At 44.6% G+C, this 11,184-nt stretch overlaps 1 long non-coding RNA gene across 3 annotated transcripts; it reads right to left on the reverse strand.

Annotated features, from left to right (window-relative positions):
* Window positions 1-2,992: 2,992 nt before the first annotated feature.
* On the reverse strand, window positions 2,993-10,781 carry LOC138580535 (uncharacterized). 3 transcript variants are annotated; one of them, XR_011304283.1, is made up of 4 exons: window positions 10,236-10,781; window positions 7,252-7,431; window positions 5,398-5,469; window positions 2,993-3,222 (listed from the first exon to the last, which is right to left on the reverse strand). It is a non-coding gene; the product is annotated as an uncharacterized lncRNA (long non-coding RNA). The 3 variants fall into 3 exon arrangements; XR_011304284.1 differs by having other exon boundaries at window positions 7,252-7,304; window positions 10,236-10,754; XR_011304282.1 differs by lacking the exon at window positions 7,252-7,431 and having other exon boundaries at window positions 10,236-10,575.
* Between the last annotated feature and the right edge of the window lie 403 nt (window positions 10,782-11,184).

Raw genomic sequence — 11,184 nt, forward strand, 5'->3', positions numbered from 1 at the left:
CCTTTGCCATGAAAATGTTCTAAATTGCATGCAGTGGACCCAAAAGCACTTACGTGCAAAAGTTGATAGTAGATGAGTGTTTTGGTGAAGCAGGAATGCATTGCTTCCGGCTGGGCTGTGTCTTTCCACTATTTCCTTTACCTGGAGGCGGGTTCACTTTTCTTATCTACACCAGCTACGGCACAGTGTGCAGAGTGTAGCTGAATGATTTGGTGAAGAAGGAACCTATTTCTTCCAGCTGGGCTGTGTATTTCTAGTATTTCCTTTGCCTGGAGGCAGGAACACTTTCCATATCTAAGCCGGCTACAGCAGACCATGCAAGGTGTAGCTGAGTGTTTTGGTGAAGCTGGAATGTATTGCTGCCAGCTGGGCTGTGTCTTTCTACTATTCCTTTGCCTGGAGGCGCTATCACTTTCCTTATCTACACCAGTTACAGAGGAGCGTGCTGAGTAGCTGAGTGTTTTGGTGAAGCAGGAACGTATTACTGCTGGCTGGACTGTCTTTTTGCTATTTTGTTTGCATGGAGTCGGGATCACTTTCCTAATCTACACTAGCTACAGCAGAGTGTGCAGAGTGTAGCTGAGTGGTTTGGTGAAGCAGGAAGCAGGAACATATTGCTGCTGGCTGGGCTGTGGCTTTCTCCTATTTCCGTTGCCTGGAGGCTGGATTGCTTTCCTTATCTTTGGCAGCTGCAGCCGAGCATGCAGAGTGTAGCTGAGTGTTTTTGGTGTTTGGCTGTGGGGCGGCAGGTTGGCTGGGATATCTTAACAAGAGGACTGTTGCAGGTGAGACTAATATTGTCTATATATCCTGCCTGACTATTGGGTTCTGGCATAGCCAGCCTTTTATTGCTTCACTTTCTTTAACTTTGCATGCTTATTGCGGCTCTTGGAGATACTTGTGGCCCGGCCCCATACCTGTGGGATTTCCCTCCTAAGACCCTGTTGTTTAAAAGAAGATATTGGTTGTTTGTTCTTCATGCCTAATGCATGCATACGAACTAAAAAGTAATACATGAAGGAGTAGCAATATGAAGCCCAGAGTGGAATGTGATTTTCTTCAAAGTCTGGATCAGGCAAGGGCTCTCCCTCTGCCAGTTTCACCTGTGGAGGAGGTGGAGCCCTCAATGCATGGGGCAGTCAATAATCCTGCAAATTTGCCCAAAAAAATCTAAAATTTACTTTTTTTTGCCTGTTGGAAAAGTCTTCAATAAATTGGGGTAAAGTACACTCTTTTTTGTTTTCGGGGGGCCTGTGTCTAGACGGATATCAGTAAATTATACATTTGAAAAAGGATGCAGGCTACCCTTCCCTTCTCCACCTATAGGTATGAACACTAAACCACTCCACTTCGACAGACACCTAAACTTGGTCTGAGTTGTACATTTGAAAATAGATCACCAAATTTGACTGGAAAAACACAATTTTATTTGTCATCATATTAAAAAACGTAATTGTAGGTTTGACACTATAACAGGCAAAACATTTGTTAAACGTGTTCAGTTATTATATGGACACCATATTAATAGTCATATGCTGCTCCACAGTAAATATTTGAACCATGCAGTGAGGTAGTGAGGAGTTAAATAAACATTAACTTTATGAGTTGTGATATTTCAAAACATATTCCAAGCCAACAGTATTGTTGTTTCTGACATTAGATGAGAGCTGTTGGTGTGTCTCTTCAACCCCTCGGTATCTTTATGCTAAAAAAATTGAAATGATGATATTCAGTAAAAAAAGGAATATCTATGTGCGTATAAATCAAGTGCATAAAATGGAGTGAGGTTTGTACCTGTGTTATAGCTTCTGGTGGATTGGGCTATCCCTAGTCAAAAAGGAAGATCATCCTGGAATCATTCTGGAGTCATCCGATGACTCCATTCTAGAGTCATCCATGGAGAGTTTAGGAAGATCATCCCAAGTCTGCGTACAAGCCAAAATATTTAATGAGATGAGGACACTAGAGTTATCACAGAAACTACTCCAGGATGAGTTCGGATTACTTCCAGTGATGATCTTGGATTACTCCAGGATGACTCCATGACAACTTCAGGATGAGTGGGGGATTACTCTAGGATGACTCTGACAACTTCAGGATGACTCCATGACAACTTCAGGATGAGTGGGGGATTACTCTAGGATGACTCTGACAACTTCAGGATGAGTTGGGATTACTCCAGGATGACTTCAGGATGAGTTGGGATTACTCGAGGATGACTTCGGAATACTCCAAGACAACTCCAGGATGACTTCATGACAACTTCAGGATGACTCCACGACAACTTAAGGATGAGTTTGTATTACTCCCGGATGACTTCGTATTACGCTTGGATGGCTCCATGACAACTCTAGGATGGGTGGGGATTACTCCAGGATGGTTCCATGATAACTTTAGGATGGGTTCTGAATTGTAAATGATTAATGCAGACTACTCCAGGATGAGTTTTAATGATTTCAAGATGCTTCCAAAAGATTTAGGAAAAGGGGTTGGATTACCCCAGGATGTATCCCTTTTGAGTAACATTGGTGGCATTACTTTACAATGACTCTAGTTAGACTTCTAGATAGTTTTCAGGGAAAAAAAATGATATGGAATTTTGCAGGTGTCACTTCATCTTTGCTAGAGCACCCGTTAACTAAGTTCCCTCGATTTAGTGCACACAACTACAAACACCCCCACTTCCCAGGTCACAAACCAACCTGTAAGCTCCCTCATTTCAATTCTCACCTCTAGCCAGCATGGCCTCACCCCCAATAAACTCCCACAATTGCAAAGCACTGCACTAAAATACACTCTTCCAGCAGCCTACACAGAATCTGTTAAAGGTCTACCCGCATGACAGACTGCCGCCAGTCACTTCACCGAATATCAATAAGAGCAGCTAACAATTACCCAGTTCATATTATGATTGTAGCAGCTATAAATTGTTGATATTTTAATATAGTATTGCTCTTGTTATAAGATATCTTCAATCAAACATAGGCTCAGAAAGTGTTCAGCATTTTTTTATTCAACAAATTCGGTTTAACAGCATAGCTGTATTCCATAAGAATGAATAGGTTTGAAAAAATACCAACAAATATCATCGATCCTGCATTTCAAAACGCAGAGTCTTCCTTAGGCCTCTTCTGGCATTGCAAATTTTGGTGGCGAGCTTCCTTATCACCCAGCCGTCCATAGTAGGCCAACTGTTAGCCTTGCAGACAGATCTCAAAGATTCTACAAAAAAAGAAAGGATATATGAACCTAAATGGACATCTGAATAGGCATTGTTAAATTCCTTATTGTAGAATACATACCAGATTAATGTTAAAATGTCAATTTACAAATGCATCACTACATTTAAATGCATTTGTACACAAAGGATGAAACGGGCTTAAAGATAGATTTGAACTGAAAATGAATTATGGTTTTCTGTGGCTGCATTCAGAATTTTATGGTCTTTAGTGTAGCTATATTGATTTATATCAGTTAGAAATAGAAGGCATGAGTGAAAATGGGGAAATAGTCTTTCAAACCCTTTGCTAATTAACTACCTCCCCTTTTGCCCATACCATTCTTACACCCCGATACATATCTACCAACAACGCGCACATATCTTGTACCCACACTCACACTCCCATCTGCACAACCTCTGCCACCCACCCGGCTACTCGATAACTTCCTCTATGCAGTTGAAGGGGCCAAAAAGTATTAAAAAAACCAAGAAAAAAAAACATGTTAAAAGAAATACAAATTTGAGATACTTTTCTTAAAAAAGGTAGCATATTTGCATTGGAGTAACAGACTACTTCCTCCCAAGAGTTCACTCTTGTTTTCTTTATCCATCCTACTTTCTTTGCAAATGATATATGGCATTTATAACGCGTCTATACACAAGTGTTCGAAATGCGACGAGGCAGGGGAGGGGGAACAGAGGGAAGACAGACAACGATCTTACTAGGCCAGGTGTCATTCAGATCGCACAAGTGCATGGGAAGGGGAAAAGTGCGAGGGAAAGGGAGAGGGGAAAAGTGCAGTACATGGGAGAGGGGGAAAAAGTGCAGTACATGGGATAATAGAATAAATAAGAAAAATAAAGGCGGGATGATGGCAAGTGCAGGGTAAGAGCAGACATAAGTGCTGGTGGGGGACTGTAGGGATACAGAATACAGTTCCCAGGTGCGGGGGTTGCCAGTGCAGGTGTGTAAATGGCGGGGCCTAGGCCCAAGGTCACAAAGGGTGGCCAGGTAGCCAGTGCAGTTTCAGCCAGGAATTCAGCAGGGGATGGGGGGGGGGGAGGTTTTGAGGTGCTTCCGGAACTGGAGATGGTTCTCCTCAAGTTTCAGGGAAGCAGGAAGGCTGTTTCAGAAGGAGGCCCCTGCCGAGGAGAGAGATCTACCACCAACTCGTTGCTTGGAGAAGCGACAGACCCTGAGGGAGTTGGAGGCGGATGATCGAAGAGCTCGAGAAGGAAGATTTCTGGGAAGAGAAAGTTGAAGGTATTGCGGCCCCAGGCCCAAGAAGGCCTTGTGGACAATGCAGAGGGTGTTCAACTTAATCCTTGCAGCCACCTCGAGCCAGTGCAGAGATTTCAGTCCTGGAGAGATACGATCCCTGGGCTTGAGGCCAAGGACAAGTCTCGCAGTCCTTCTGGATAAATTGCAGAGGGCGGAGAGTAGAGGCAGGCAGATGTGACTCTCAACCTGTTTGACGGATACCTGCAGCAGGTGCATTAACCCACTACACCATGAAAGGAACCCTAAACTGCGGAAAGGAAAAGACGTCTAGCTGTTTGTGAGCCATTTTTCTTGTTTGGCTCATTTATCTCATACAGAATCACAGCTGCTGATACAGTGGCAGGGCTTTTAACGGGATGAGTTTGGGGGCTGCGTCGCCCCTGAAGTTCCCTTCAGGTCAAGCCGAGCACTATGTCAAGAATTGATGTGGTGTTCACGGGCGCCGCATGAGGTTGCTTGCTCCACTCTGGAACAAAGCCCTGACTCGGCTAATGCGTATTATTGGCCAGCAGACTCCATGATTTGACAGACACGGTGAATAGCTCAGTTGGTTGAGCACCTGTGAAAAGAGATTTACGTTCAAACAACTGGCTTGAGCTCTGTTTTAGGATTTCCTTATTCTGAGGTTGATGGTGTGAATGTTATTGAGTTTAGAGACGCCCTCAGCGACACCAATCACTTAAGCGCCGAGAAGCAGGCTAGTTTCTGGTTTGCAAATGTATACACTGGCATGACACGAACATGTGTGTGTTTGTTCAAAAGGGAAGTAACCACGTCCCCCACTCTGAAACTCCCACCCCTTGCCCCTGGGTGCGTTATTCCTGTCCCCTGGGGGAGGGGGCGCATAGTAGGTATGCTTGCCCTGGTGGAGAATTAAAATAGAAAGCGCTCTCACCACCCAGTAGCAGCTTCATGGCTCCTCTCCCTCCTCGGTGGGTGGTCCAGTCCTTCTGTAACACAGGAGGGGCTGTGGGAGGGAAGGAAAAACAGGTCAAGTGGGCGCACATATCAGCAGAACCAGCTTCGCCCCCTCCAATTCAACCTCACGCCATTATTTTGATCGGCTTTACCTGTTTTGTACATCACAAGGCAAACCTGAGCAAACATGCATAGCGCACAGAAACGGTCTTTTCGAAACAAGGCACTAGTTCCAATGTTGGCAGAAAAAGGATCTGAAAGTGATTTGACAAGGATCACACCGAGTTGAAGTGGAGAAGCTAGGACTAGACTCGGTCTGCTTGGTCCAGAGCCAGCACGCTGGCAGACTGGCCACTGCACCACTTGCCGCCCGCAAAATACACACCCTGATAGAGGCATCTTGCCAGGTTGAACACATCCTACAGAATGCTGTGTTATTGTGGGCACGAGGATGAGTATCTCGGCAGGGGGCACTGAGTCTGGTGGTCAGGAGGGCATGATAATGAGAAGTCTCCCTGGTTTGGAGCCGTCCCTGGACCATGCAGGCAGGCACCTTGCCCCTGACTGCAGGGGCACTTAAGAGCCGCAGCCTGAGAGGGGCAGCTGTCCACGTGCTCTTTAACATTTGAAGAGTTTAACAGTTTAAGGCAAGTGCTGGGTTAGGGGAGCAGACAGGTTATGCCTGATAAGTGCATGAAGAAAAAGAGGGGGGGGCAACTGTATGGTACCCCAGTGCAAGGGGTGGCCCGCAGGCAGTTTTGGGTGGGTGACAGGTACCAGGACTTGTCTAGAGACCTCATCAGGTGTGACGGGGGAGAGGGAGGAGAGCTTAACCCACTGAGCTATCTTACCGGCTGTAACAAAATTAGTAATTATATGTCTGAATGTTCTCAAAGTGAGAAAGCAAATTGCACTCTGTAGTGGATACCATTCAACTGATAACTGATTAAACAGCTAAACAGCAGGCCATTTCATCTACAGGTGTGGTGCAAAGCTGGCCACATGTCAAGCCTGCGTGGAGCTACTTTTCAGGCTTCAGTGGTTGGCAAAATAGGGAAAGCAGTGCACTCACATGACATCCCGTAATCTGGGCACTCGTTACCTCATACATGCAAACATCCTGAACCCTTTAGTGCTGCCTGTTACTTTGCAATCCAATCACTCAACTGGTATTACATGAAGATAAAACGGGATTAAAAGATTTAAAAAACACATAGCTGGTAAAATATGCAAAATAATGATGATATGATGCATCTGAGTCAAGTTACACGAAGACGTGTACAGAATCACTCTGGCAGATAGCCATCTCACACACAGTAATGATAGTTTAAAAAAAAAATGGTACACTCAAGATGGAATGTCGTGTGATGAGACAGATGGCAGAAAAAATATTATGCATACAACTTACGAAAAGTTAAATGAGACAGCAGGCATCACTCACAGGGTAAGCTACCAGGAGAGGTAGAGCAATACAGAAGAGACAGGAAGACAGAGAGTAGAAGAGATAGCAGGAGCCACCAGGAGAGACGGGGCAAGACAGCACAGGGAGACAGCGCAGAAGCGACAGCAGGTATCAGAGAGAGAGCAGAAGAGACAGCAGGCCATAGAGGGATAGATACTGAGGGAGAGAGGGGCTGCACGAGAAACCTTGTAGAGACAGCAGAAAGAGAAAGAAGGAGAAAGAGAGAGAGACCGACAATTGCCAGAAAGAGAGCCAGCAGGGAGACAGCTGGAGGCAGAGAGAGCTAATATGGGAGAAAAGAGAGAGTGTGAGATACACAACCGGAAGAAAAAGCAAGAGGCCGGTGTGTCTGAAGAAGCAGTAACTCACCCTAGCTGCTGACAGTGACACCCGGAGCAAGGTGATCCTCATGAGAAGAGAGGCTGCAGCGGCGTGCCAGAGGGAGCAAGATGGACAGGCAGCAGGGCAATATACAGAAACAGATCAGAGAGACAGGCGAGAGGGAGCGCAGGATACACGGCAAGGCTAGCAGGAGGTAGGCTCGAGGCACTCCAGAAGCAGGGACAGAGTGCACATTTCATTAAATTGACTTTGTATAACCACCCAAATTGAACAGGACAAATGGCATTTGCCTTTCATAAAATCAACACACACAAAAAACCAAGACAGGATATTTTCTTCTAATAGTGTTTTTGAAAACATTAAAAGGTGTGCATGTTTTAAACTCCAAGAACCAATATAAATGTTATCTCTAGGACTTGGACTTACAGTACCGAAATGGGACATTTCATCTTTAGTTGTTTATATCAGGTTATATAGTGCAGTGCTGAAGTGTCCAGCCTACAAACCTGGCAACTGCGGTTGACAGGCACTCAAACTGAACAATTAGGCGGGGAGTGAGCTGTATTAGAACAAAGGGTTTGTGCCAATTGTGTTGCCTTGCAAGAATCAATCTCACCTCTAAGGGGGGACCTTGCTTTTGTTGCCAAACAATTAAAATGAATAAACCGAAATTTGGTTTTAGTTCAATCCAGGGAAGGATTAATGATATGGAGGTACAAAATAAAGTGCCAGCTAATTGCACATGTATTGTTGATCTCGGCAAAAGATATAAGCCTGTCGTACAACTGCCAAAATGTCTAGTCAGCAGGTCAATCACTCATCTCTTACAGTTTCTAACGAGGTGCCCACGGGAAAATATACCAAGCAGGGGTGGATAGTGGCACTGGTGTTGCAGTAGTTGTTTCAAGGGTACATGAACCAGACATCTAGAGAGCCTGTATTCAAACAAAACAACTGATTTAAATGACCTATTTGCCCAAACTTAATTCGTGAACTAGGGAGGAGGCTAACTCGCTTAAAAATACATGTGTGCTTTGGTGGAGACACAGGAAAGGGTGCTTATCATTTATTTGGTCGGATATCGTTGATGTAAAAAGATTACCTGATGTAACCAATCATAACTGAGACATCATAAACATAATTTTGTCCCGTGATTATCTAGCAGAAGGGTTGCTTGCTATAGAGTTCAGAACTGCCACCATTAGGTTCGGCAATACAGCACGAGCGTTTGAATGTGTTGCGGGCAGCTGACACAATTACCTTCTGCGAATTCCAGGACGCTTTGTTTGCTGTGATTTCCAGTTTTGCTTTTTACATCTGGAGATGGGTATAGCATGTAAAAAGCAAAACAGAAATCCACAAGCAACTCTTCAGCTCCATGCACGCTTCGTTACCTACCCGCCCCAGGAAAGCCCAGCCATTCCACGGCGCCTGCCGGGAGCTAGATCACACAAAGGGTACCTTTGAGCTGGCACGTCTCTCCCTTCTTCGGCTTTCTTCTTCCATTAACCTACAGGTTCCTGACCTGGACTCTAACGAAATCTGCAACTCTGGCCCTACACACTGCAGCGAATACTCTGGATTTTCTGGTCTCGGACCTCTAATTTAGACCCGAGTTCCCTGCCTTCTCTCCTCTTCCCGCTGCCTTCAAAACAACAAATGAGCTCCAAAAGATACACAGTGCTCAGAATGCTTTATAACACCCATTATTCAACTTATAGCCGTAACCCGCTAGACGTATTGAAACGTGCTAAAAACTAGCAAAAACAGCTAGAAAATGTACTTTCCTCGCGTTTTGGTAAATGCTAATTCTGTTGCGTTTCCTGTTTGTACAGTGTACGTGCGTTTGTTCTGTCGAACCTGATGTTTTTAACCACTCGTCTCCCATACAAGGGGGATCAAAATGTACTTTGTTTACAGGCTGAAGGTATACTGCTGAAATCTTCAATGCATTATCAGCTTTCCTTACTGTTCTGGAACGTGTATTTGCCATCTGTTAATCCAGTCACCATGTGTGCCTTCTAGTTTACAGGCTTTATTCACTCCCCTGATGATCCCGTTCTCTCCAAAGTAGGCTAATCCAGTTGCTCCTCCTCAGAGGCGTTCTTCTTTTCTTTTACTCTTCCCTGCAGTTTCGCGTTGCAAGTGCTCGCTTCCCAGCTCTGGTTTGGACGCGTGTTCGCTGCCTTCTCTCCACTTCCCGAGGCCTTCAAAACAACAAATGAGCTCAATAAGATACGGTGCTCAGAATGCTTTATAACACCTATTATTCAACTTATAGCCGTAACCCGCTAGACGTATTGAAGCGTGCTAAAAACTAGCAAAACCAGCGAGAAAATGTACTTTCCTCGCGTTTTGGTAAATGCTAATTCTGTTTCGTTTCCTGTTTGTAGTGTCCGTGCGTTAGTTCAGTTGAACCTGATGTTTTTAACCACTCGTCTCCCATACAAGGAGGATCAAAATGTACTTTGTTTACATGCTGAAGGTATACTGCTGAAATCTTCAATGCATTATCAGCTTTCTTTACTGTTCTGGAACGTGTATTTGCCATCTGTTAATCCAGTCGTCCCTTCTAGTTTACAAGCTGCACTTTATGAGCTCATTTGTTGATTTGAAGGCAGCCGGAAGAGGAGAGAAGGCAGGGAAAACGCGTCTAAATCAGAGCTGGGAAGCGAGCACTTCACGCGAGACTACAGTGAACTGGAAAAGAAAGGAAGAACGCCTCTGAGGAGGAACAGCGTCTAAATCAGAGAGCTGGGAAGCGAGTACTTGCAACGCGAAACTGCAGGGAACAGGAAAAGAAAGAACGCCTCTGAGGAGGAGCAACTGGATAGCCTACTTTGGAGAGAACGGGTTCTCCAGGGGAGTGCAGCTTGTAAACTAGAAGGCACACATGGTGACTGGATTAAAAGGCCAGCTCATAAATCAAGCTAGCCTCGTGTGCGGAGAGACACGTGCAATAGCTATGAAATAAACGAGCCTAGAAAGTTGCTCAACACCCCGATCCTTACCTTAAGGCTTGTGATGTTCAAGCGCCGGCCCACGCTCGATTCCTCATCATTCGCCATTGCTGCAATTGTTGCCAGGCCGGAAGTCGGAATGGAAAAACAAGCCGCATGTCCTTCCGAAAAAAGCCCAAAACAAACTAACTCCCATCCAAAAAAGCAGAAAAAGAAAGCACCAGAAACGCTTTGGATGGGTTTCAAAAGTAAGCAACATAGCACAATTTTTCATAAACATATAGAAAACATAGACATACCATATTACAATAAAAAATGACTTAATAAAATGCATTTTATTTTTCTGACACTTGGTATAATCATATCATTTCACCATTCACCAAAATAGCTTGCGCTTTTGCGGTCCGTTGGTGTCTTGCCTTGTGTTGTGCCACATTGCCTAACAACGTGCAACTATTTCATCCAATATAGTGTAAGTAAACGGAAATATGATATTAATGTGAGACAATTATCTATATAATGCCTATAAAAAAGCCAAAAACTCTTGTCTTTGTCAATACGCGTTTTAACAGGACTTCAGCGCAAACATGCAAGCTTCTTATAAATCAAGTGGCTGAAGGCACACTTGGCTAAGACATTTTTGTTAAACCAGATTAGCTTTTACAACTCTGATTAAGGCATTACATCTCAGAAGACTGTTTAGAAATTGCACTGGCAGGCGTTTACAGTGTGAAGTTTGATGCTATTGCTTGATAGAGCCGTCACAAAGAAATCCCTGGAGGATGTAATGCAGGATATATATATATGCAGGCTTTAGATTCGAGTACAAATGGACAGAGAGGGGCAATTAGAGAGGTCAAGAGGACGAAGATGAAGTGGGAGATCGGAAGAGTAATAAGGGTTTTGATGGTCAAAAGAGGTAGGGTCTGGGAGTAAGTTAGCAGTTAGAGCGTTAGTATGTGCTCGCAGATGCGCCCTGGGTGCTCACAGAGGCAGTGCC

Source organism: Ambystoma mexicanum, chromosome 3p (assembly GCF_040938575.1).
Source record: "Ambystoma mexicanum isolate Mex_15411 chromosome 3p, UKY_AmexF1_1, whole genome shotgun sequence".
Lineage (NCBI taxonomy): Eukaryota > Metazoa > Chordata > Amphibia > Caudata > Ambystomatidae > Ambystoma > Ambystoma mexicanum.